Source organism: Tiliqua scincoides, chromosome 6 (genome assembly GCF_035046505.1).
Source record: "Tiliqua scincoides isolate rTilSci1 chromosome 6, rTilSci1.hap2, whole genome shotgun sequence".
NCBI lineage: Eukaryota > Metazoa > Chordata > Lepidosauria > Squamata > Scincidae > Tiliqua > Tiliqua scincoides.
Window position 1 is genome coordinate 74,297,384 of NC_089826.1, and position 26,192 is coordinate 74,323,575.

The following is a 26,192-nucleotide window of genomic DNA, read 5'->3' on the forward strand; positions in this document are numbered from 1 at the left end:
TCAGACTGTTGGCAAAGTGTCTCTTCAAACTGGGAAAGGCCATGCTGCACAGCCTGCCTCCAAGCGGGCTGCTCAGAGGCCAGGGTTTCCCACTTGTTGAGGTCCATCCCTAAGGCCTTCAGATCCCTCTTGCAGATGTCCTTGTATCGCAGCTGTGGTCTACCTGTAGGACGCTTTCCTTGCACGAGTTCTCCATAGAGGAGATCCTTTGGGATCCGGCCATCATCCATTCTCACGACATGACCAAGCCAACGCAGGCGTCTCTGTTTCAGCAGTGAATACATGCTAGGGATTCCAGCACGTTCCAGGACTGTGTTGTTTGGAACTGTATTATATGATATTAAATTGACATATGAGACCCAATCCTATTCAGCTTTCAGCACCAATGCAACCAGGCCTCCATGACTGACCCTCACCGCAAGATGCAGGGCACACCCACTGGCGTGGATGCATCAGCGCTGGAAAGTTGGATAGGATTGGGCCCATATTCTATTACATGAAATCCAGTTAATTTAATATGAACTAGTTGGGGATAAGACTGAAAATTGGTTAGCGTCCAATGGCTGCCTACCAGGAGGATAAGTATTTAGTACTACTAGTTGCAGAATACGTCAGCCACAGTGCTTGTTTTGATTCTTGAAAATTGTGTGCTCCCAGAAATGGTGGACAATTGATAGACTTGAAACTTGCTGAGTCCATAACATGAGATTCCGTACTGCCTAACCCTTAGGGCAGTGGTTCCCAAATGTTTTCAACTGGCAGCTCCCTTGACATACTGGGCCACTGGGCATGACTCCCCATTAGGGGTACAATCCTACAGAAGAAAAGTCCATCACAGGTTACAAACCATGATGAGTATATGCAGCCTCTGGTTTTAGAAGTAGGCTACCTCAGAATGATGCAAGGGAGGGCACCTGAATGCGGGTCTCTTGTTGTCATGTGTGCTCCCTGAGGCATCTGGTGGGCCACTGTGAGATACAGGAAGCTGGACTAGATGGACCTTTGCTCATGAGTGAATGCCCATGATGCCCAAGCAGTTGTCAAAATCTGAAGCATGGCACCTGGGTGTCCTTGGTTTAGTATCCCCATACTCAGTGAAGAGTGAAGAAATTGCCCTTTCCACTACAATCCATGCCCTTGTAGTGTTACAGACACCCTCTTTCCCCAAACAGGTGCAGTTTAAATGCACATGTTTGCATTGGTTTGCATGTCTCCATCTTGGTTTCAGAGTCGGGCAGGCCTCCCTGAAATGTGAAAAGGATGAGATTTTGCTGATTCCCAAGGAAAGGCCCCTCTGTGGTGGGTGCTTGAGGTCCTACAAAAGGATAGCTAGCAAGAACCAGTCCTGCCTGAATGTTAAATTGAATTACAATTGCCCAACTGGATAGGTCCTTTTCAGACTCTGGGCCAAGAAGTTCTTCCACCTGAACCAGAGATAACACATCTTGCCACAAGTTTTGTTCAGCAGGAACTTGCCTGGAGTTCTTTTGTGCCCCCCCCCCCGCTGGAAAAACTCAATCAAAGCCAGGAAGCTCAGGAAGAAACTCCTCAAACTCCTTTGTCCTGCCAGATATTCTTTTTTTTTTTTTTTCCTTTCTGAAAACTCCTATAACTTCCCTGCTCTGAAAGCAGATTTTTTGGGGGGGGGGAGGTGCAGCTGGCATTTCACTTTGGAAGCAAGCAGATTGGGAGAGAGTTTGGTCACTTCAGAAGCAAGCAGCTGAGGGCCAGCTCTCTCTCTCTCTCTCTCTCTCTCTCTACTAAGAACTTGAGAACCGAGCAACCCTGCCTTGCTGCTCAGGAAGTACTTTGTATTCAAGCCATAACCAGCAGACTAGGATAGGTGATTCCCACCCCCCTTTTGATCTCTCTCCCTCTCCCCCTAAAAGATTATTTCTTTGAAAAGCTCTGTCTTGTGTTTACTATTAGCCTAATTTTGAGGCACTTTGAGATTGGTTGCACTGCTCATCCATGTCAACGATCCCAAACCTTGTCACAGTGCTAGATTTGACGCTTGCTAATTTCCCCAAGTTCAGTTATCTGTGTATGTGCGCATGACACGTGTAGGATACACATGTATGTGTGAAGGTGGAGTGTTGGGAACAGTAGGCCAACTGAATGGTTTGGCCAAGGAGTTTATAAGCACAGACGACTGGTCATGATTATGGAGGTGCTATGTCATCAGACCAAGGGGCCTCTCCCTAAGTGAGCAAAGTCCAAAGTAATAATCTAGGCCAGGGGTGTCCAAACATTTTGGCAGGAGGGCCACATCATCTCTCTGACACTGTGTTGGGGGAAAAAGAAATGAATTAATTTACATTTAAAATTTGAATAAATTTACATAAATGAATTTATTAGAGATGGAACTTATATGAATGAATGAAGGTCATGCAGTAGCTCAAGTCCTATCAAAGACCTTGCACAAAGCAAGGCCAGCCTTTCCTTCACTGCCACTGCTGCATCACAGGTGTGAAACAGCAAGTAGTGGAGGGAGTCCTCATCCCACAGATCAGGAGAGAGGTAGAACAGTCGTCATCGCGCTGAGAGCAGTTGCATCGGGCCAGCATGGGCTCCAGCAAGTCTCCGGAGGGCCAGAGGCTCATTGGAGACTGGGGGCTCCCTGAGGGCTGGATTGGGAGCCCCCAAGGACCGCAAGTGGCTCCCGGGCTGGGGTTTGGGCACCTGATCTAGGCCAACAGAGTCACCACTATGGAGAAGCATGATATGTGATACAGTTGAAGATACATGATGGAGGAGTCAAAGCAGAGAGAAGGGTAGGTTGCCTAAGGCAAACTAGTGAGTTTATAACCAGCTTTCAACTAGGATGTTCCCAACTCATAGTCTGAGTTGCTGCTACTGCTACTGCAACCACTATTGTTAGCTATTGTTAAATATTATTGTTATAATATTCATAGCCTATATTTCCACAATTAAATGCAGATCAGCCCAATCCGTCCTAACTCCCCATGCAGTGATGCAGTGGCACCAACATGGCATCCATTGAATCCCATGGGGGATATTTCTGGCACAAGTCAGCATTGACAGGTGATGGTGGATCGAACCCAGGAAGGGGCTTAGGATTTGGTGGGCACTGCTGCCACTAAATGCATCGCACTCCTGGGTGTGATCCAACCTCCACCTTGTTTCTGTCGCCTCCTCCATTCAGCCCACTGCATCCCATTCTACTCCCGCCCTACTTCCTTCCCAACCCCTGCATGACCTTACGTTTGGCGGCAAGCATCTGCTGTCCATTGTCATGTGAACTTGACTACTTAATGCTTGCGGCAGCAAGCCGGCTGTGCTGGATGGCACCGTTGTGTTTGCGTCAGCTGTAAAGCTGTTTACTTTGCCAGAACACTCGTTCCGGTGGCATAAATGGCCCAAAGGATTGGGCCGTAAGGTAGCTAACAACAAGATGAGTACTGTCAAATCACTTGGAAAGAGTTTATAAACTATTTATAGTTTAGCATGGCAGGATGAGGATGTTCCTGCAGCAAAAATATAAACACCTGTGCAAGTCTCTATGTACCATTAACTTTAAGGATGAAAGTTCCTGTTTCGACAAGGGCTGACTTGGGTGTTATATTACCAAGCTGCCACCTCTCACAGATTTACATGAGACCTAGAGATACAAAAACATTTTAATGTGGCAGCTTCTTTTGAATAACCTTTTCATAACGCACATCTCAGCAAATTTTCCCAGGCAAGCCATATATTGTTGCTCAAAGTATATTCCAGTTTAGATCTTCTGGTAACCCCACCGCACAAATGGCTGTGGATTAAACACTTTGACCTTGCATTTCAGAATTAGATAGACAACATTTCCCCCCCCCCCCTTTGGTGGTGATCTTTCTCCTCCAAATTACTATTCACTTTCTCAGGCGGCTAGGTCACCTCTTTCTGATAAAAAAGACCTTGTCTTTCCAAGAAATCCATTAGTGACCTAAGATGAGAAGAATTTGCTCTCGGTAAAATTAGAATTTTGTTTTGAAAGGCAGTAAGTATATGTGCTAAAAAGAATCTGAATGTAATAGATCATAAGCACTGAGTGCATTTCATCTAATAGAACATAAGAACATAAGAACAGCCCCACTGGACCAGGCCATAGGCCCATCTAGTCCAGCTTCCTGGATCTCACAGTGGCCCACCAAATGCCCCAGGGAGCACACCAGATAACAAGAGACCTCATCCTGGTGCCCTCCCTTGCATCTGGCATTCTGACATAAAATCTGCAGGACATTCTGACATAAAATCTGCAGGATTTTCTCTGCAAACTGTTTTGTGAAATTTTGTGTCGTTGAAATACAGTATATGCACATTCTTATTAATCATAATTGATTGAATGATGTGAGCAATTAGAAAGTTAGAAAACATAAGAAATATCTATCGCTTGCTACTGGAGTTATATGTCTGGTATAAGAAACATAAGAAACAGACCATAGGCCCATCTAGTCCAGCTTCCTGTATCTCGAAGCGGCCCACCAAACGCCCCAGGGAGCACACCATCTTTACTTCTGCACTGTTCCCAATAACTAAACTGTTCATTGCAACACAAAGAGCTAATTTCTTTTACATCCACTAATTCCAAAATAACCTCTTTACTCAGAGAGAGAGAGAGCCATAAAGAGGATAGGAGGAAAAAAAGGTATAAATGTTTATGTCACTGAACAGAGTAAGGAAGAAGAGAAATTAGGTTTGCTGAGAATAACTTGGAATAGATTTAAACAATGCTAAACATAAGCGCTGCCATGTGGGAGCTGAAGCCGTAAAGCTTTTGGCTCAAATGCATTACAACATAATGACACTGGGCTCAATTTTCAGAGACTGATATTTGGAGACTTTGGAATAAAATAGGGGAAATGGAACTGCATATGAATAAGTAGGTCTTTTTGTCTCTCTCTCTTTTTTTTTTTTATTAATTCCCAGCAAGGGATAAGAACAGCCCCACTGAATCAGGCCATAGGCCCATTTAAACCAGCTTCCTGTATCTCACAGCAGCCCACCAAATGCCCCAGGAAGCACACCAGATAACAAGAGACCTGCATCTTGGTGCCCTCCCTTGCATTGGGATTCGGACATAACCCATTTCTAAAATCAGGATGTTGCACATACACATCATGGCTTGTAACCCATAATGGATTTCCCCCCCCAAAACTTGTCCAATTCCCTTTTAAAGGCATCCAGGCCAGATGCCGTCACCACATCCTGTGGCAAGGAGTTCCACAGACCAACCACACGCTGAGTAAAGAAATATTTTCTTTTGTTTATTCTAACCCTCCCAAGACTCAATTTTAGTGGATGTCCCCTGGTTCTAGTGTTATGTGAGAGTGTAAAGAGCATCTCTCTATCCACTTTATCCTTCCCATACATAATTTTGTATGTCTCAATCATGTTGCCCCTCAGGCGTCTCTTTTCTAGGCCGAAGAGGCCCAAACGCCGTAGCCTTTCCCCATAAGGAAGGTGTCCCAGTCCAGTAATCATCTTAGTTGCTCTCTTTTGCACCTTTTCCATTTCCACTATGTAGTTTTTGAGATGTGGCAACCAGAACTGGACACAATACTCCAGGTGTGGCCTTACCATAGATTTGTACAATGGCATTATATTATTAGCTGTTTTGTTCTCAATACCTTTTCTAATGATCCCAAGCATAGAATTGGCCTTCTTTATTGCCACCGCACATTGGGTGAACACTTTCATCGACTTGTCCACCACCACCCCAAGTTCTCTCTCCTGATCTGTCTCAGACAGTTCAGAACTCATTAGCCTATATGTGAAGTTTTAATTTTTTGCCCCAATGTGCATGACTTTACACTTAATTACATTGAAACACATCTGCCATTTTGCTGCCCATTCTGCCAGTCTGGAGAGATCCTTCTGGAGCTCCTCACAATCACTTCTGGTCTTCATCACATCGAAAAGTTTAGTGTCGTCTGCAAACTTAGCCACCTCACTGCTCAACCCAGTCTCCTGGTCATTTATGAAAAGGTTGAAAAGTACCGGGCCCAGGTCAGATCCTTGGGGCATGCCGCTTTTCACCTCTCTCCATTGTGAAAATTGCCCATTGACACCCACTCTCTGTTTCCTGGTCTTCAAGCAGGTCTCAATCCAGGAGAGGACCTGCCCTCTAATTCCCTGACTGTGGAGTTTTTTCAGTAGCCTTTGGTGAGGGACCATGTTGAACACCTTCAGAAAGTCTAGATATATAATGTCCACAGGTTCTCCTGCATCCACATGCTTGCTGACCTTTTCAAAGAATTCTAAAAGGTTTGTAAGGCAAGACTTACCCTTACAGAAGCCATGCTGATTCTCCCTCAGCAAGGCCTGTTCGTCTATGTGTTTTGAGATTTATATATTTAACAAGGAATGAAGTTTCCAAAATAATCTAGAGTTGATTGTGCTACTCATCCATTTAGGTGCTGTGGTGTGTGTATATATGTAGGGATAGTCACTCAGCTGTTGTTATACTACACATAGCATATCCCTATACAATTGGATATAGGGTAGCAACCAAGAGATTCTTCATTCACCTTTCAAAGTAATAATACAGTGAGAAAGGCCACCATAATTGTGTTCCCTGCTATATTCCTCCCCTTAATTCAGCAGTTCCTACACTCTCTGAGAGTATAGGAGCCACTGTAAGTTTCAATGGGGTAGAGGTGAAGGCAGTGATGTGATCGCTGTGATCGCACTGCTGCTGGGAGCAATAGGGTTGTTTTTTTTAACTTACCTGAGGCAGTGACGGGCTCTGGGGGTGGGTGGGTGGGGGGTCTGGGTAGCTGCAGGGCTCCCCAAGCCTCCAAACTGCAGAAAATAGTAAAAAAAAAAGGGGGGGGACACTTCCAGTTTGGGACAAAAATCAGAAGTGACCTTTTTTTTTACTATTTTCAGCAGCGTGGAGTCTTGATGAGCCATGCAGAGGCATCCAGACCCTGCAGGAGGCTGGCACTACCTCAGGTAAGTTTTTTTTTTAAAAAAACTTCCCTGGCAGGGGTGCAATTGTAGCGATCACGTTGCTGCCTTCACCATGATCCTGTCCCTTAAGGGGACATGATGCCCCAGTTTGGGAATCAAAGCCTTATGGCCCAATCCTATCCAACTTTCCAGCACTGAAGCAGCTGCATTGCATGGTAAGGGAACAAATGTCCTCTTACCTTGAGGAGGCTTCCGTGACTGGCCCCCCACTGCAGGTTGCAGCGCACGCCTCATTTAGCATGGCTGCATCATTGCTGGAAAGTTGGATAGGATTGGGCCCTTAATCTCTTTCTCTTAGGCCTCGACCAAACAAGCAAAAGCCCACATGGAAATGGCATTTCCCATGGAATAAGAGCACCATTTGGATGTAAAACCAACATGGGTTTCCTTATCCATGAGACATCCATGAGGAAGGGGTAGGAGTGTGTGTGTGTTGGATATGGTGGAACTGGAAAAGATGTAGGAGAGAACGACCGGAATGATTACTTAGCTGGGGCATCTTCCTTATGAGGTAAGCCTACAGAGTTTGGTGTTCTTCAGCCTAGAAAAAAGACATTGGGGCGGGGGGATATGATTGAGATGTACAAAATTATGCAGGGGATGGTTGGCAACCTTCAGTCTCGAAAGACTATGGTATAAGCCTACAGCACCTGGTATTCCCAGGCGGTCTCCCATCCAAGTACTAACCAGGCCTGAGCCTGCTTAGCTTCCAAGATCAGATGAGATCAGGTATGTGCAGGGTAACAGTTGCAGGGGATGGATAGAGTGGATAGAGGGGTTCTCTTTTCCCTCTCATACAACACCAGAACCAGTGGACATCCACTGAAACTGAGTGTTGGGAGGGTTAGAACAGACAAGAGAAAATATCCCTTTACCCAGCGTTTAATTAATCTGTGGAACTCCTCACCACAGGATGTGGTGATGGCACTTAGCCTAGATTCCCATAAAAGGGGAATTGGACAGATTTGCTCTTAGCCTTCTTATCCGCTTCTGGCTCTTTCAACCCTGTCTTGCTGCCTCTTTGCCCCTTACCTCATTTTGATTGTGGTTTTGATTCTTGTTTGTCCTCTTTGGAGCTCAGAAAAGTCGGTTTTAGACCATGCCTCTATCTTTAGCCTCCTGGACTGACATTCTGTTTCCCCATGTCCAGCAATCTGACAGCCTGCCGCTAATCTCTGCTGAGAGAGGACATGTATTAACTGACATTTCACCACTGTAGTCAAACTAAAATGTTTGCAATGGCTGAGTTGCAAGTTGTTTCTATTGCTTCCCTTGTCTAAGAAGACAAGTCATTCCATTTTTTTTCCTGCTCTGCTTTTCTTTTGTGACTTATCCCCCAAACAACTTCACAGAAACAAACCCATACAACCCAATCCTACACAAGTTTACTCCGAACTAAGTTTACTCCCACTGAGTTCAAAGCGGTGCTGTATTATGTGGTAGAATATATAAGCTGAGTTGAACCCGAGTTCAAAGGTGTGTTACATTATAAGTAAGCTAATGGCTGCAGACTTCAAATTTCAAGAGATAAACAAGTAGTAAGCAACCCTCAGGGTATCCAGATAAGACTTTCAAGCTGCAGTTTGGGGAAACAAACAAACTGCCTTTAACAGCAATTTAATAACCGCGCAATAACAACAGTAGTTCAATTTTTCCTACCATTTTGCATCCAGTGATCTACACACTGCAGTAGTTGTCACGAGGTCAGCCAGCATCTGGGGTGACACGATGACACCATCATGTTACCCCCTATGTCATCCCATCACACACACCCCCACCCCTGCATCACCACATCACCTCCTGCTCCCAGAATGGCTCTGATTTGGAACCAAACAGAGCCAAAGGCTGGCAGGAGGATCCTCAGCTCTCTCAACTATTCCAAGCACTCATGTGGAGAGTACTGTGCACCCCCTGTGGAGAGCCTGGAAAACCTTCTGAGTGCTCAGGGAGTGGTCTGTCCCAGCCACCCCACCCACACTATGCTACTGGAGTGCTTTCCCAAAAGCAGGGAGAATTTATTTGGAGGCAGATTCTTTCAAAGAAGAAGGACCTTTCACTTTCTTTCTAAGGCCCACAACAGACATACAGTTGTTCCAGGGCAAAATGTATCCATGAGTCCATGTGAGATTAGAAACCAGACATCCAATGCAAGCTGGGGATTTCTTTGAAGCAAAAGCTGTGCTGGTCTTTCTTCCAGAGCTGCGAATTGTCTTAGCAGACTTCCTTTGCCTACAGGTATCCCAGCAGCACTTGCCCACCAAAGGGGCAGGGGCCTCCTCCTGGGGGCAGTGATCATTGCGCTCTTGCTAGTGACAGCAAGTTTGATGTGCTTTTTTGTTTGTTTACTGTGCCAGCATGCATGGAGGACTGAGCCACTGACATGCGAGCAAGTTGCCAGCCACTCCTTGGGGACTTCCAAACAAGCGGGCATAGGATTGTGCCCTCAAAGCAGGCATTTTTGGGGATGGTCATGCATGGAGCCAACCTTCACACCCACATTCTGACAAGCAGATAAAGAGATTTCAGTTCCAAAACATTGTTATGGATGCTTTGAATTTCACTTCTGTGAAAGTAATAGTGGTGTGGCTATATTAATACAGTGACACAGTAAGTGTCATGTAAGCAGCCCCTCTCACTGGTCATTGGAGCCATTCAGGGCAGTGATGGCAACATGCAGGAGATGCAGTTTAGTTCGGTGAGTGGGAGGGGCACTTACACAGCGCATTGCAGCACCCGCAGTACTTACTGTGTCACACCCCCTGTAGCTATTCCACTGGAAGGTAAACAAATCTCAGTTCAAATTTTGGGCAATGAACTCCATAGATCAATTAAGGAAAGGGTCGGTGATTCCATGGTTCAATTACAAGTCTGACCTTCTGGCTTGCATATTTGTGACCTCTTGAATCGGTCTAGCAAATAATTGGGGGTTCTCAGCAAGTTTTTCAGCACCAAGTACATATGTATAAATGAAAGTCTCCTGCATACCTTGAAAGAAACAGTAATAAAATATTGATCACGTAACAACTGGGCAATCTGCCTTTGCTCTAATCTTATTAGCCAACCAACTCAGATGTCTGGGAGATGGATCGTAGAGACATTTGTCTTGCGAATTTATCACTGTAGGATTCTCAACAGCATCAGTGTGGAGAGAAAATGGGTGCTTGATGAATCATTTCTAGGACGTCAAGTTCATCATTTATCAACTAGGCTTTCCATTGCAGATGACTCTTAATGATCCCCTTCCATGCTGGGCAGTACCATGTGAAGGTAAGGAAACCTGATGAGGCTTTAGAGACAAACAAATTGCTGACAATAACATACTGTGAAAAATACAAAGAAGAATTGCTTCCTAATCCGGTTGTTCCCACATGTTTTATGAAGAGGCACGTACCAAATGTTGTCTCTGGGAAAGTGTGTTAATGCCAATCAAGCCTCTGTTGCAGCCAATCATATTGGCTGTGAACTTATACTGAGCTGTGAACTAAGAAGTGGTGCGGGCCAGTGCTGGCCTTTCGCACCGGAGGAAGAGGGACAGGCAGCTGGACAGGCTAAGTGCAGTGCCCAGTGGTTGGCAGCCTTCAGTCTCAAGCCTATGCATGTCTACTCAGAAGTAAGTCCCATTAGAGTCAATGGGGCTTACTCCCAGGAAAGTGTGGATAGGATTGGGCTGGCAATCACTTCATCAATGGCTGAGAAGTATTCCCTTCAAATAGCAAGATTCATCACTTTAAAAATACAGCCTTTCCTCTTCAGTCAAACAACAAGATTAATAAATCACTTTCAAAACAGTCCCCTTTTTCTGCTCCTGGCCAAGTAAAGGGTGTGCTCCCCACCCCTCTTTGCCAACTGCATGGAAACAACTTTAAGACCCCTGGTGACTGGTGAAATAGGAAGCGTTTTATTTGGGGAGGGGGAGGAAAGCAGGAAGGTTTGGAGATGGAAAGGGGGGAGTGGAAGAGGGAGGGGGTTGAAACGAGAGATTTCACTTTGATGAGAAGCGATCCCAGGCTGGGAACTGGGAACCAACCAGACAAGGATCATCGAGGGTTAAGGACTGCAAGCCGAGCATGCTCGGTACTTGCCAGATGGGGGTTGGAGTTGAAGAGCGAACACAGAAGGCGGCAGCCTCGGAGTGGAGGGAGAAGAGGGCGGGGCGGCGGCAGCCACTCTCGCAGCTGAGCAACTCCCGTTTCTTTTGCTTTAAAAAAAAGCACAGATGGGCAGAAGATGGGATCAGATTCTGCCCAGGGGTGTGACTGTATCGCTGTGAGAGGACATCCCATGCCTCCCTTTTGAGTTCCTGGCACCTCCCTAAAGAGCTGCGCCGCACAGTTTGAATAACACTGCTTTACCCCAAGGAGACCTCCAGCTGTTTCCTTGGTACCACAGGATACAGCAGCAGCTGTTTCAGCACCACTGTATCATGGTGAGGCAGCCCAGATAGGATTGGGCTGCCCATCCCTGTAACAAGAGGGCTGTGAGGCTTCAATACACAACATGTGTGGGTAGAACGGCTGAACTGATCCTTACCCTAGTGGTCCAATAATATGACATGGTGCCCCAAGTTGCTGTGGCACACTCACAGGGGCTCTGCTCCACCCCTTCGTCCCATCTAGCAGAGCCAAGATCGCATGATGGTGCCATCACAACAAGGCACCATAAATGAAGGGCGTTGCAGCAGCAGTAAATTTGGGAACGGCTGCATTATCCTATCCACTCTTTCCCCTCTCAGAACCACCTATCTTCAGCCATTTTTCTCTTTGTAAGGTTCCATGACCAGAATTAATTTCTGATGGAAAATAAAGAATGGCTGGGGATAGCCCAGCTTTGCGTTTTGTGATGAATAAGTTCCCCTTACTCCTTGCTTTCTCTGCATCTATTTTCCTTAAGGAAAGTCTCAGAATGAAGGTCAATAAGAAAGAGGTTTCCTAGAGATTCTCTGAAATCAGTGCCATTATAGGGAAAAAAGTACAGTTAAAACAATATCTTCTAGCCCAGTCATGTCAAAATTCATTTCATATAGGGCTGAATAGTGTACATGGTGCCTGCTGAGGGCCAGAAGTGATGTCATAAAACAAGAAGTGACGTCATTAAGCAGATGATGACCATTATTCATTAAGCAGATAAGCACTTTTTTCTCAAGTAGGAACTCAGCTGCAAAGCAGAAGATAAAATATACAAATTTGATTGTATTTTCAAGACATGGGAGAGTGTGGCCACCTTTCCAGCAGTGCTGCTTCTGCTGAAGCTTCACTTTGCAGTTCAGCAGCTGTGAGGCGCTCACCGAAGTGATGGCTGGGGAGAAGCTGCAATGCTGAAAGGGTGGCTCTGGGAAAGCCCAACTATCATGGAGACCAAATAAAGAGCTTCTGAGGGTCACAGCCGACCCCTGGGCCTTATGTTTGACACCCTTGTCCTAGCCGGTCCACCTTCTAAGATTAGCAAGCACAGCTGATTGGCCATCCAAGCTTATGTGACCATCCCAGATGGCAGGGGGTAGTAAATTATCCAATCAGATAAACCAGTGATATCATCAACTCTAGGTTTCTTGAGGTCAAGTACAACCACTTGGCTATGTTCTAGCTTGGCTTCCTCAGAAAAAGCATATGTGTGTGTCCCAGCTTTCACCCACCTCCTGGGAATTAGGGAGGTTTGATGGACTCTTCAAGATGACCTTGGAATAAGCACCAGATAGGTAACAGTGAAGTGGAGACATTTTGTGGCTCAGTCCTGTCCAGGCTTGGGCCAGTACGCAAAGACATTTATGACAGTGGGGTATGATTCCGAAGTTTCAATATGGTTTCCGGTGGTGCATGCAGTACATTGCAGGGGGCCATTTTAGGAGTACCGCTGCAGCACGCAAGTCCAGGTGCAAGACCCAGAAAGGTCAGTTGGATGGTGGGGGGTGCTGGACAGAGTGTGGAGGGGTGGGGCAGAACAGAGGGAAGCTGGGAGTAGGAATGGTATCACCCTTCCCATCCTCAATTGACCTTCCCTGCTTAACCTGGACTTGCACCAGCAAAGTACCTGGCACAGCTCTGAGGAGACACAGCTGGGCAGCAAAGGCTGGGAAAGTTTGTTCCCTTATCCAGTGGAGACCTCCAGAGCCTGAAACTCCCCTGTGGGATGCTGCACGTGCCCTGTTGGCATGTGTAGTGGAATAGCGGAAGATCTGGCGAGGAGGTAGAGTGTGGTGTCCACAGTGCCCCTTGCTCTAAGTAAATGCAGGGTTAAAGCCCAGGTGGTAGCTGGAGGTGTGCTACACAGCTGCAGCCACTAGAGGCTAAAGTGAACCTGGGAGCATATAAAGAGCACCTAGTGGAACTAGTGGGTGGGTTGTAGAAGGAGTATAGGTTGGAGGTAGGAGAGGAGACTGACTGACTGGCCTTATTGACTTTGGAATTGGACCTTGGACTGTGACTTGGCTACCCTGACTGATTTGACTGACTTACCTGGAACCTGACCTCCAACTGTAACTCGGCTTATTGGCTCTGGACTCTGATTTGGCAACTCTCATTGATTGGACTGGTTTACTTGGAATATGTGGACTGGAACTGGACTCTGGCTTTTGCTTGCTGCACTGGTGAGTTTCACAAGGGAAACTAATCAGCCTTAAGTGGGCACAAGGCCCAGTGGGGAGAAGCTGTGGCAAGACAGCGTGGCTGCAGTCGTGCATGGAGGTAGGTAGGACTGGACGGTTAAATATTTTGCATTTAAGCTTGCCTGTAATCCCCTGTTTGTGTTTTGCTAAGATCCTTATTTGGATACTGCCATACAGAAAGTAAGTCTGTCTTCATTGGGACTTGCTCCCAGGTAAGGACGAATAGGTGTGTAACCTTAAGAACCTACTGGGTAGCCTAAACAATGTGAAATCCAAAACAAAATGCCTCTACCTTGGCTCATGTTGGCAACCTTCGGTCTCAAAAGACTACGGTATTGCGCTCTGAATGGTGGTTCTGGAACAGCGTCTAGTGTGGCTGAAAAGGCCAATTCGGGAGTGACAATCCCTTCCACGCCGGGAGCTAAAGGCTATAAAAAGCCAGGGGTGTTTGCCTTGTGTCAGATTCATTGCCAAGTTCTGTTCTGAAGATGGAATAAACATACTGAGCTGTTATCTCTATGCCTTCCGTTATTCGCATGGACCCACTATATAACACAATCCATCACCAAGTTACAACAAATTCTCATTAAATGATAGCTTAGTTCAGAAACCAGTATGAGAGCTTTGGGGATCATGTGACTTGTTCATAAATCTTTAGATAAGCATCTGATCAGTGAGGGTGCAATCTTAACCCACTTTCCAGCACTGGCATAGCTATGCCAGTGTGGCATATGCTGCATCCTGCAGTTGGGGAGGCAGGCAAAAAGCCTCCTCAAGGTATGGCAATGTTTGTTCCCTTACCTCAAAGTTGCATTACCCTTATGTTGGTGCTGGAAAGTGGGTTAGGATTGCTCCCTAAGTCTTTTATTTATCTTAAAAAGCCTTATAAAATGAGGTAGTGTTCAAATGTCTTATCTCAAACCTTCTTGAACACTCAGGTTTCAATACACATTGTTTTGAGAATAAGACCCTGTAGTGTCCATAGTGGGTGCAGAACCCACTCCCTGGGGTGCAACCGGATGTGGGGGGCTTACCCTGGTGATGATGTGGGGTTGTCGGAGGCAATAAGGATGGGAGACAGACACAGTCGCTTTGCACAGTTGATTTACTTGCATAAGATGCTTGACATTCATGGGGCCTGTTATGTCACTCGCCCTCTTGCTTACAAAGAGTTGTGCTGTTGCTGCCCACTAGGATCATTCCCAGACACTTCCCGCCCCCCCCCCCAAGTCCCAGGCGCAGCTCTCTGGCAGGTGCCTTGTAGCAGCGCAAGATGCTGCTATGGGAAACAACCAAGGCTTCTGGGGCCTTGTTGTTTGGTGGGAGTGCAGAGGCACTGAGAAAGTTTAGACTATAAACAAGAACAGCGAGGCGCAGAGCAATGAATGAGCCGGGAGACAGATTTCAGAGGGATGCAGAGAGGCTGAGGCTGGAGCAGATCTGAGAGAGTCAGTTGCTCCGCCTCTACCAAGCTCTATTTATTCTTAAACATGTGTCGCAATTCCTTGCAATATAAAGAGAGTTACTGAAGGTTACAAGAAGCTGACGGAACATACCAAGATCCAGGTCTACAGAGCTTGCGTCCTGAGTACACTTCTGTACTGCAGCGAGTCATGGACTCTTCGCTCACAACAGGAGAGGAAACTGAACACTTTCCACATGCGCTGCCTCCGACGCAGCCTCGGCATCACCTGGCAGGACAAAGTTCCAAACAACACAGTCCTGGAATGTGCTGGAATCCCTAGCATATATTCACTGCTGAAACAGAGACACCTGCGTTGGCTCGGTCATGTCGTGAGAATGGATTATGGCCAGATCCCAAAGGATCTCCTCTATGGAGAACTCGTGCAAGGAAAGCGCCCTACAGGTAGACCACAGCTGCGATACAAGGACATCTGCAAGAGGGATCTGAAGGCCTTAGGAGTGGACCTCAACAAGTGGGAAACCCTGGCCTCTGAGCGGCCCGCTTGGAGGCAGGCTGTGCAGCATGGCCTTTCCCAGTTTGAAGAGACACTTGGCCAACAGTCTGAGGCTAAGAGGCAAAGAAGGAAGGCCCATAGCCAGGGAGACAGACCAGGGACAGACTGCACTTGCTCCCGTTGTGGAAGGGATTGTCACTCCCGAATTGGCCTTTTCAGCCACACTAGACGATGTTCCAAAACCACCTTTCAGAGCGCGATACCATAGTCTCTCGAGACTGAAGGTTGCCAACAACACTGAAGGTTATACTGTTTGGGAACCGGCTGTCTCTAGCCGGCTTTCTAGCTAACCACAAATTCCATTGACATTGATAAGAAGCGCTTCTTCATAACATCCTCTTGTTGACAGGCTACTGGGCTTCAAACTCAGCATGTTATCCAAGGCTGCAGCTTCTACTTAACAAGAACAGGGCAGGGGGTTTCCGATGTGTCAGAATGCCAACGCAGGTGTGCCTGCACTGTTGCCATGTTCACTAAAAGCCTAATATTCTATGCATTTTCCTACATGCCTGATGCCCTGGGAGATGGGTTCCAAGGGGGTAGGTCGATTGCTGAGCTTAGGTCTGGGGTCAGTCCAGATGTCCTCGAGAGGAGCCCAGGCACCTTGGCATTTTGGCCCCGATCAACAGGCCAGCGTTGGGGAGAGTTGGCTGAGGGTCCTTGGGCCTGTGGCCTTGCTTCCCAGGGGGTCAACCCAGGGACCCAGGAAGCCCAGGCAGGTCCCAGTCCTGGGGGCTCCCAGTCCCGGTTCCCAACTGGGCCTGTGAAGACCCCTTTCAGGTGAGGGTCAGGCAGAGTAAGGCTGGGGCTGCTGCCCCATCTGGCTGTCCCTCTAGCGCTACTGCTGCTGCCTGGAGAGGAGCAACCTCCCAGGCTCCTTATGAAGCCTGTACCTGGCTTGGGCAGCCCCATGCTTTCTGGCCACATGGCTGTCTGGGGATCCCAGGAGCCCTTGGGCCATACTCCCTGGGAGATGCTCTGCCTGGGGGCCCAGTCCTGGCAGTACTTGTGAATTACTCCCAAGGAGGCCTCTACACCTGAGGAGACGCCAGCCACTGGGCCCAGGTGACAGACCCTTGCTAGTTGCTCGTACGGCACATCCAGATTTCACTGTTGCCACTGCCGAATACGGATAAGTAAAACAGGGTACTAACTGCACTTTCAAGTCCCTGGTCAGGTTGCAAGCAATCAAAGGTGGGGAACTGCTGCTCTAAACTGAATACATACACCCAAGTTTCTCCTGAGCCTGATTCCCCAGTTCTGCCCTCTCCCACTCAAAAATGCCCATCCCTGCCACCTTCCCCACACCACCATGCAAACCAGTGCAAACCTACCTCTGTCGACCATCGCTGGGATTGGATCTGGCACTGCTGAGCTGGTATTGGCCTTCGCACCAGCCTAGCCGGCTCCCCAATTGGCACAAACATGCCTTAAGCACATTTGCGACACTCTGAGCCAGTGTGGGGACTACCGTGCTGGCTCAGCTGCAAGTTAGGATAGCTGCCCAGTGGGTGACAGATGCTGTCCACTGACAGTTTTGGAAGAGTGGCAGCATGTGTGTGTAAATCATGGCCTTTACTAGTAAGAGAAATTTGTTGCTTAGTTTAAAAACATGTTGGTTGCTTAACTTCTATAGTCATTAGACCTCTCCTTCCATTCCTTTTTCCTCTCTTCTTTTTTTCTGCCTGTGTGTATCAATGACTGAAGTTCTTTCCTTGCCCCAATAAAGTTCTTAACGCAAGTCAGTTTTCTGTGCATAGGACTGCGTCAGTCCCTCAGCTCTGCTAAGAGACAATACCAATTGAACACCCTTTTTTCTTAAACGGGAGTCGTCTCCACGTTGGAAAAATATGTATGAACCAGCTTTTACTAGCAATTGAGAACCATTTGAATTGTTGATTCCATTTAATTTGCTGTATCTCTCAACTTCTCGTTCTGCATTACATCCTTGAATAAATCCTGAGGTAAGTGAAAGATTTATTTTTTTTAATAAAAACCCGATTTATGTTGCCTGTTAGCTCGGTGAAAAATCGCTACCTAATCCTTAATGTCAAGAACATTATGAACTTTCAGGTTTTAAAACGGGCTAGCAGGCATTTGTATGTTTAATAACATACATAAAAACAAAGTGTCACAATTACAATGAAAAGTGGAATGAGTAAAAGCTCGGTGATAGGAAAACCATGTTTTCTCTCCCTTCCGCTTCTTTTTACTTCACAAGTACTGTAATTCTGGGAGTTGATAGCAGGACTTATTTTTCCATTTTTTCCCCTTCCAACAGTAAGACATCAATTTGCTTGTTATTCATATATAGCGCTTGCCGTTAAAATCTCTACATTTCCGAAAAGAGAGCATAAAATTACCGCAAAGTGTTTTCTGCTTGATAAAACAGCAAAGTCTTGATGTAGTAACCTCTTAGTGTATATTAACTCTTTCATATTTTGGCAGCTGGCCGTCACCCAGAACTGTATAGCAGAAACAGCTCGGTAACCCTTAGCATTGAAGTAGTTCATTCAAGAGTTCAAAGTGTTTCATACACAGTAGTTCAAAAGTCAGGTTTCTTCTATTTAGAGACGTAAAGATTGTCACAATAGCAAGGAAAACACAGCTGTAACATCGTACACCCCCTCAAACCATTTCTAAATCAAACTTATACAAGGATCTGCTGTCTTGGTTAGCACATAACAAAGATAGAGCCGTTTTAAAATAAAATAAAAAGAAATATACAATAATGATACTGCTCACTATTAGTGAGATGTATTGCCTTTGCAACCAGACATTCATATCTTGGTAATCACAACAGTATTATCATCTTCCATTAAAATGTGGGTCTGAAAATGGGAGGGCATCACCTAAGACCAGTTAATGAGTTCATCACTGAGAATTGTACACCTCACACCTTAAAACTCTTAGCAACTGCATGGCACCAGCAATGTACTGATGTGTATTTCTATAAAATGTATACATAGGGTTGTATCCTAATGCATCCCTCTGCTTGCAAGAGACGGCTTGTACACATTGAAATAAGCGCACAAAGTTCTTGTGCGAAGGATTCTGAATAGAATCTTGGGTTGATCTCGGAAGCTAAGCAGGGTCAGACCTAGTTAGTACTTGGATGGGAGACAGCATGGGAATACCAGGTGCTGTAGGCTTATACCATAGTCTTTCGAGATTGAAGGTTGCCAACCAAGATGACACACAAAATTGTTAGTGCCTTATTGTTGTGCGCTTTCTTATATATGTGCAGGAGGCAGAAAATGCCAGCTTCTCCAGATACAACTCATTAAGCAGAAGTACACTTATAGTACAGTTTTATGTTGCTTATTTTGGTAGAAGGGGCCACAATTCTGTGATAGAGCACAAACTTTGTTTGCAGGTCAAATCCTTGGCATCTCCAGGTACAACTGGCATGTATTTGTAATGCTAGAGCCCAGAAAACCTTTAATCACAGCAGCAGTGGAATTTTGGACCCACATTTGTATCTCAGCCATTCTCCAAAGAACTGTGTGTTCTTCAAGGCCCGGCCAGTAAGCATTACAGTTAAACCATTCATAGCATCAAAACATAATAACATCAAAACATAGTCCTTTCCTTGATGGAAGGATCAATCAAGGCCATCCAGTCCAAACCACCTGCTAGAAGCCAGAACATCCTCTCTAGAGCATCTCCAAAAGGATATCAAGCCTCTTTTTGAAGACCTCCAGTGAGAACCCACGACTTCCCCCCGTAATCAATTCCATTATTGTACTTCTCTTACCATTAAGCATTTCTTCCTGATAATCCAGCCAAAATCTCCCCTTCTGCAGCCTAAGCCCATTAGACCTAGTCCTACTCTCTAGGGCAGAAGAGAACAAACCTTTGCCCTCTTCCCTGTGACTGTCCTTCTGGTGTTTGAGAAGTGCTATCATGTCCCCCCTCATCCTTCATTTTTCAGGGTAAGCATACCAGTGGCAGACTTACCCCTTCCTGCTCCTGGGACAAAGTTCTGCGATGCTATTCCCTTGCAAAGTGCTGCCCCCAATGTGTGAAGCCACTCCCCCTACCTTTCCAGTGTGACAGAGCCTCACACGACATTAAGAATGACTGGGGAAGCCTTCTGAGGCTTCCCCATGGTCTTAAACTGTACTTCCAGAAAACCAGTTTACGACCTCATTGGGAGCCTCAGTGAGGCTTCCCCTACAGTCCTAGAGTCACATGGACAGACTAGAGTCACTCAGGACATTTGACCTGTTTGCCCAGCAATAGGTCCACTGGTGAAACATACTAAGATTCCTTAATCTCATAGGACTTGTTTTCCAGACCCCTGACCACCACCTTTACTGCTCTGCTCAAGTTTGGTTGCATCCTTCTTAAGATGTGGCCAGAACAGAACGCAAGTACTCTAGATAAAGTCTGACCAGCATGGAGTAAAGCGGAACATTCACGAGTCGAGTCATTCAAGAGTCATTCCTATGGCCCACACAACATATAGCTTCCACTAGACAGAACAAGTGATTACTATTAAGCTCTCTGGTTTTCTCAAGCATTCATCAATTTGCTAAAATCTGCAAGACCTGGAAGAGTTTTATTTGTTGAACACAATGGAAGCTGACTAGAAAATGTGCAGGTAAAACCAGAGATTTCATTTCTCTGAATGCAAGGGAATGACACACAATTTGACAATATAAATAGGGCATTTCACACCATTGTTCGGTCAATAGTTTCCACTTGTAGATAATGACTATTGACTGGGCAGTATACAAAAGACCTCAAATTAATTCACATTTCTTTTTTAAGTGGAGGGGGAAAAATACTACAGACTGTTTCATGCAGTGCTGAACAGGATTTCTGATGGCCACTTCCTCCTTGCTCATTCTTCCGGAGGAGAAGTAGAATAAATTACACCAAAAATACAATTAGTGTGTTACATTGCCAAACCCAGCTTTTCTTTATGCAAAGTATGGGTTGCCTTAACAAAGAGGTGTGATTGCTAAAAAGCTTAGAATGCAATAGCAAAGCTCACTGTTTATTTTGGACATATTTTTTCACAATGCTGAAACATTTTTCCCTTTGGGGTTACTTTTCAGGCTTCCATGCAAAAATTTTCATTTGTAAATTCACTGCTCTTGTGCTATAGGTGACATACAAACAAATTTGAAGGACTATGAAGCATTAGGATGCCATCCTGTTTGCTGTGTGACCCCGATAGGTTGGACCATGGATGTGATGCATATATGTAATACAGGAGGCAGAACCAACGGCAGGAAGGAAAAAAGGCATTGGAGCTACATATCTGGGAGAAAAGGACTTAAACAGAGTCAAACAGGTGAATTCTGCACAATTAATGGATGTTTACGGGAAACATATCTATGCACCCCAAGTCACTATCCCAGCTGCTTTCTTCCTGAAAGCTAAATGTGAATAGTCTTTGCCATACAATATCCATGCAGAAAGACATTATCCTTATAGCAGAGTGCAGAAATGGTTAAACCTGTTTACAAGTGTTTGAAAAGGTGCTGAGAATGAGAAGCCATTTCCAGCACTCATGGAAATGAACATGAAAGTCGGTAAGGAGTTTTCAGCTGAGCTTTAGATTTAAGCTCTCTGTGCTGCCGTGCCTGCCTTTGTACTAATCTTCAAGCTCCCAACCTGCCATCGAGCTTTGCCTTGCAGGGTGAAGATGCAAAAGATTAAATTCCTGAAGCAGCAAGCTGTGAGAAGCTGGCAGCCAGATGTGGGAACTTGACATGAATGATGTACAAGCCATAATATAACCCAAGATATCCAAAGCTTCTGCAGTACTTCGACTCAGCTGGGTGAGTCAAAGTCACAAAAGGGTAATCCTCGCCCATGATAGAGCACAGTGAGTGATGCCTGCTCAACTCCACAAGTCATGATGATAATCCATTTGATTCATATTCTCTTCAGTCACCACCAGAGCCCAACCTTGATTGTCTTTTTATTAATTTCATCCACTGACCATCAAGCCTAATGCTTTGGGGATCTCTTTGTAACTTCTCCCTTCCATGCCTGCCTGGTCAGAGAGTATTTCTTTATCTGTTTCAGTAGTTCTCAAACTTTTTAGCACCAGGATCCACTTTTTAGTACAACAGTTTGCCAGGACCCACTGGAAGTGATGTCATTAACCCGGAAGTGATGTCATGGCTGTGACATCATCAAGCAGGAAAACTTTTAACATACAACAACATCTAATCAAGTTTAAAAATTTATTTAAAACAAAGAAGAACCCTCCTAACCCTCCCACGCAGTTGCTGATCTGTTTAAAAAAAAATTCCCCAAACATTCTGAAAGACCATCCTATTCTTTGAAAAGGTACATTCTTTGAAAAGGTCAACAGGCATGTGGATGCGGGAGAACCCGTGGACATCATATATCTGGACTTTCAGAAGGCGTTTGACACGGTCCCTCACCAAAGGCTACTGAAAAAACTCCACAGTCAGGGAATTAGAGGACAGGTCCTCTCGTGGATTGAGAACTGGTTGGAGGCCAGGAAGCAGAGAGTGGGTGTCAATGGGCAATTTTCACAATGGAGAGAGGTGAAAAGCGGTGTGCCCCAAGGATCTGTCCTGGGACCGGTGCTTTTCAACCTCTTCATAAATGACCTGGAGACAGGGTTGAGCAGTGAAGTGGCTAAGTTTGCAGATGACACCAAACTTTTCCGAGTGGTAAAGACCAGAAGTGATTGTGAGGAGCTCCAGAAGGATCTCTCCAGACTGGCAGAATGGGCAGCAAAATGGCAGATGCGCTTCAATGTCAGTAAGTGTAAAGTCATGCACATTGGGGCAAAAAATCAAAACTTTAGATATAGGCTGATGGGTTCTGAGCTGTCTGTGACAGATCAGGAGAGAGATCTTGGGGTGGTGGTGGACAGGTCGATGAAAGTGTCGACCCAATGTGCGGTGGCAGTGAAGAAGGCCAATTCTATGCTTGGGATCATTAGGAAGGGTATTGAGAACAAAACGGTTAGTATTATAATGCCGTTGTACAAATCTATGGTAAGGCCACACCTGGAGTATTGTGTCCAGTTCTGGTCGCCGCATCTCAAAAAAGACATAGTGGAAATGGAAAAGGTGCAAAAGAGAGCGACTAAGATGATTACGGGGCTGGGGCACCTTCCTTATGAGGAAAGGCTACGGCGTTTGGGCTTTTTCAGCCTAGAAAAGAGACGCTTGAGGGGGGACATGATTGAGACATACAAAATTATGCAGGGGATGGACAGAGTGGATAGGGAGATGCTCTTTACACTCTCACATAATACCAGAACCAGGGGACATCCACTAAAATTGAGTGTTGGGCGGGTTAGGACAGACAAAAGAAAATATTTCTTTACTCAGCGCGTGGTCGGTCTGTGGAACTCCTTGCCACAGGATGTGGTGCTGGCGTCTAGCCTAGACGCCTTTAAAAGGGGATTGGACAAGTTTCTGGAGGAAAAATCCATTATGGGGTACAAGCCATGATGTGTATGCGCAACCTCCTGATTTTAGGAATGGGTTAAGTCAGAATGCCAGATGTAGGGGAGAGCACCAGGATGAGGTCTCTTGTTATCTGGTGTGCTCCCTGGGGCATTTGGTGGGCCGCTGTGAGATACAGGAAGCTGGACTAGATGGGCCTATGGCCTGATCCAGTGGGGCTGTTCTTATGTTCTTATGTTTATGTTCTTATTCACACTTACCAGGGCGTAAGCTCCATTGACTACTATTGTTAAAAGCATATACACAGTAGCCTGTTAAAAGGACAGACCTGTAACATTTCCCCAAACACAGACACATACCATGGTAGCTTCAAGTCTAATGTATCAAAAATAAAATACCCAGTAAAATGAATGGGTATTCATTCCTTGCCAATTTATAATAACAATAGCAGTAGCAACAATATTAGCATACTGTTTTAAAAAAAACTTCACTAAGCAGATTTTATAGCAGAAGGAATGTTAAAACATATTTGGTCTATTTTACCAGTATGGGTGTATTTTTTTTTTTCTAACTTACAGCTCACTAATCTTTGGTGTCATCCTCAAAAACTGTTGTAAGAACTTCTCCTTCGCATTACTATCTTTTAAACTATGTATGGAATACTTAGCTTCAAATTTGAAGCCCACAGAACAGGCCCTTTGGTAGGCTTTCTTGACAATGACTATTTCTCAACTCCCCCCCCCCTTTAGTAAATGTGTGAACAATGGGTTTACATTTACTCAGTAGTAGTTTGGGAATTGAACTTTTGATGTGAAATATGTTAGCTGCCCTTACAGCAGTCATGGTAATTTCAGTCTTGTGTGGTTAGTAGTTAATTAAGTCACTCTCTTAACATCTTAAAACACAAGTTAACACTATTGCTCCTAATTTACAGACTTGAAATAATGGCAGTTTTTAGCAAATTGAAGACTAAAATGAAAGGAGGACATCGTTTGTACTTCTAATAAGCTTAATAGGGCATTCCAGGTGTGGTTTTCCTGAAAATATTCATCTGAAAAATGTCCTCTGTAACTACAGAAGCACTGTCCTGTGCATCTCGTTACTCTCTTTCAAATGATCAACATCTATTTCAAGAAAATTTTGGTACTATTTTCAAGAAAAGTAATGTAGTTTCACAGCATAATCCTGAATGCATATCTACTCAGAATCCTGAATGCATATCTACTAGCTCAATGGAGTCTACTCCATTGACTTACTCCCAAGTAAGTGCATATAGGATTGCAGCCCCACACATGTAGTTCACCCCTTCACTGCAACACTGAATCGTGACTTCACTGAGCAAATGAACCATCACAGAACTTAAGTCACAAAGGGCAGAATCCTAACCCCTTATGCCAGTGCTTTCCAGTACTGACATAAGGGAAATGCAGCTCCGAGGTAAGGGAACAAACATTCCCTTACTTTGAGGAGGCCTCCATAAGTGACACCCAACTGCAGGATGCAGCACATGTCCCATTGGCACCACTATACCAGTGCTGGAAAGCACTGACATAAGGGGTTAGGATTGTGCCCAAAGAGAACTTTGTTGGCACCTAATGTCAAGCTTTTGGTTTGCCATTAAAATCAATCAGGTTTATATGCACGTTCAGATTTTGTATAAGAATGGAGAAGTTAGCCATTTCCTACATGATGTAACACTGGTAGAGTAGGGGTTCCCAAACTTATTCCTGCAGACTCTTCTTCCCAGTTCTGCTGGGTGCCAGCATCTTGGTTTGTGCAAAATCTCATGTGATTTAAGATGGCAGCACCCAAAACTCATAAGATCTGACACAATCCAAGATGGTGGCTGTCATGAATATGTACATGTTAGGCCTAGGTTGGCAGGTGATGCCTGAACCAAACTAAGACAGTGTAACTGAGAAGTTGCTAGCAGTTCCCAGCTGCAAGAATGTGAGTAAATAAACAAAAGGATTGTGTCTCTCCTTTGCTGGCCAGAAAGGACAGATAACAAGAATTACAACCCATTGGAATGTTTAGCACCTTAGTGGACAGAGAGGCGCCTGATCAAGTGTGATGGAGTGCAGCTATGGATCTCCATTTGGGAGGGGTAAGAACTAGGAGGAGTTGGCAACCAGGCCAAATTCGAGAAGGTTCTGTTTCTCTAAAGATCTGATTGGACAGTCTAAATAAGTATGAAGTCACCCCAGTACTATTAGCATAAGAAGTATAATAATGAGTTTCCAAGGGGTGTGTCCCGTTCCTTTTGGACAGAGTTTTGGGTGCAACATCCTGCACGCAGGTGAGCTCTATTGTCCACCATAGGCACCTGGCCTCATACGTAGCCCTGGAGCTACAAGAGCAACTGACCCAGGTGAGAGATAGCCAGTTAGCTTTATTATTTTATTGCTGATGTTTCCTAGATGTTTATGCCTCTAGCATTTGCTGCCTATGTAACCTTATGTTCTTAATAAACTAAAATATCTTCTACTAAGCTGTTTCATTGTCTGTTGGGGACAAAGGTTCAGAATCCTGCCTAGCCATTCAGCAATCTACCAAAGTGCTCACTGAGGTCTAGTAACTTGAGGTCTGAAGCTTTAATTGAAGAAAGAGCTCAGTGCCTGCGAGGGATAGAATTAAGCCTAGAGGGTCTCAGTGTCCCTGGACTGAGGCACTGGCACATACAGGGTGGTGGCAGTACTACTGAGCAGAAGGGCCTTGAGGGCTTTAGGGTTCGAGAACCAAGAACTCTGAGCACCCCAAACCCCCCTGCACCCAGGAGAGACAGTAGGAGGGGACCTAAGGCACCATAGTACACAGTATGGGAACCACTGCTGGGAGAAGCTGAAAATATTAAAGAGAATAGTCATTGGCAATAGCCTTAAATCATTCCTGCCCAACATTGCATATACACAACAGGGATCAACTGTGTACACCTTTCCATAATAATTAACTCAATCCTGATCTCAAAGTGCTACAAGCATAGAGAAGTAACCAGTAAGGTATATAACATCAAGCTCTCTGCAACCTCACAGATAAATGTCCTTGTGACTTTATTGAAAAAGTGAATTATTGGACATATTCACAAAAAGAAAAGATGTAGAAACCAGAATGCTAGTAAAAAAAATATCCATCATGTTACTGTTTTCTCAGGATTTTGATTAATGTATTAGAACATTTGGCTGGCCAGAAGGGCCAGTTTTATTGTTAGGCAGTTCAAATCATCGCCTA

At 45.3% G+C, this 26,192-nt stretch overlaps 1 pseudogene; it reads right to left on the reverse strand.

The window, feature by feature from the left end:
• Positions 1-7,610: 7,610 nt before the first annotated feature.
• LOC136656389 (5S ribosomal RNA) lies at positions 7,611-7,727 on the reverse strand (annotated as a pseudogene).
• Between the last annotated feature and the right edge of the window lie 18,465 nt (positions 7,728-26,192).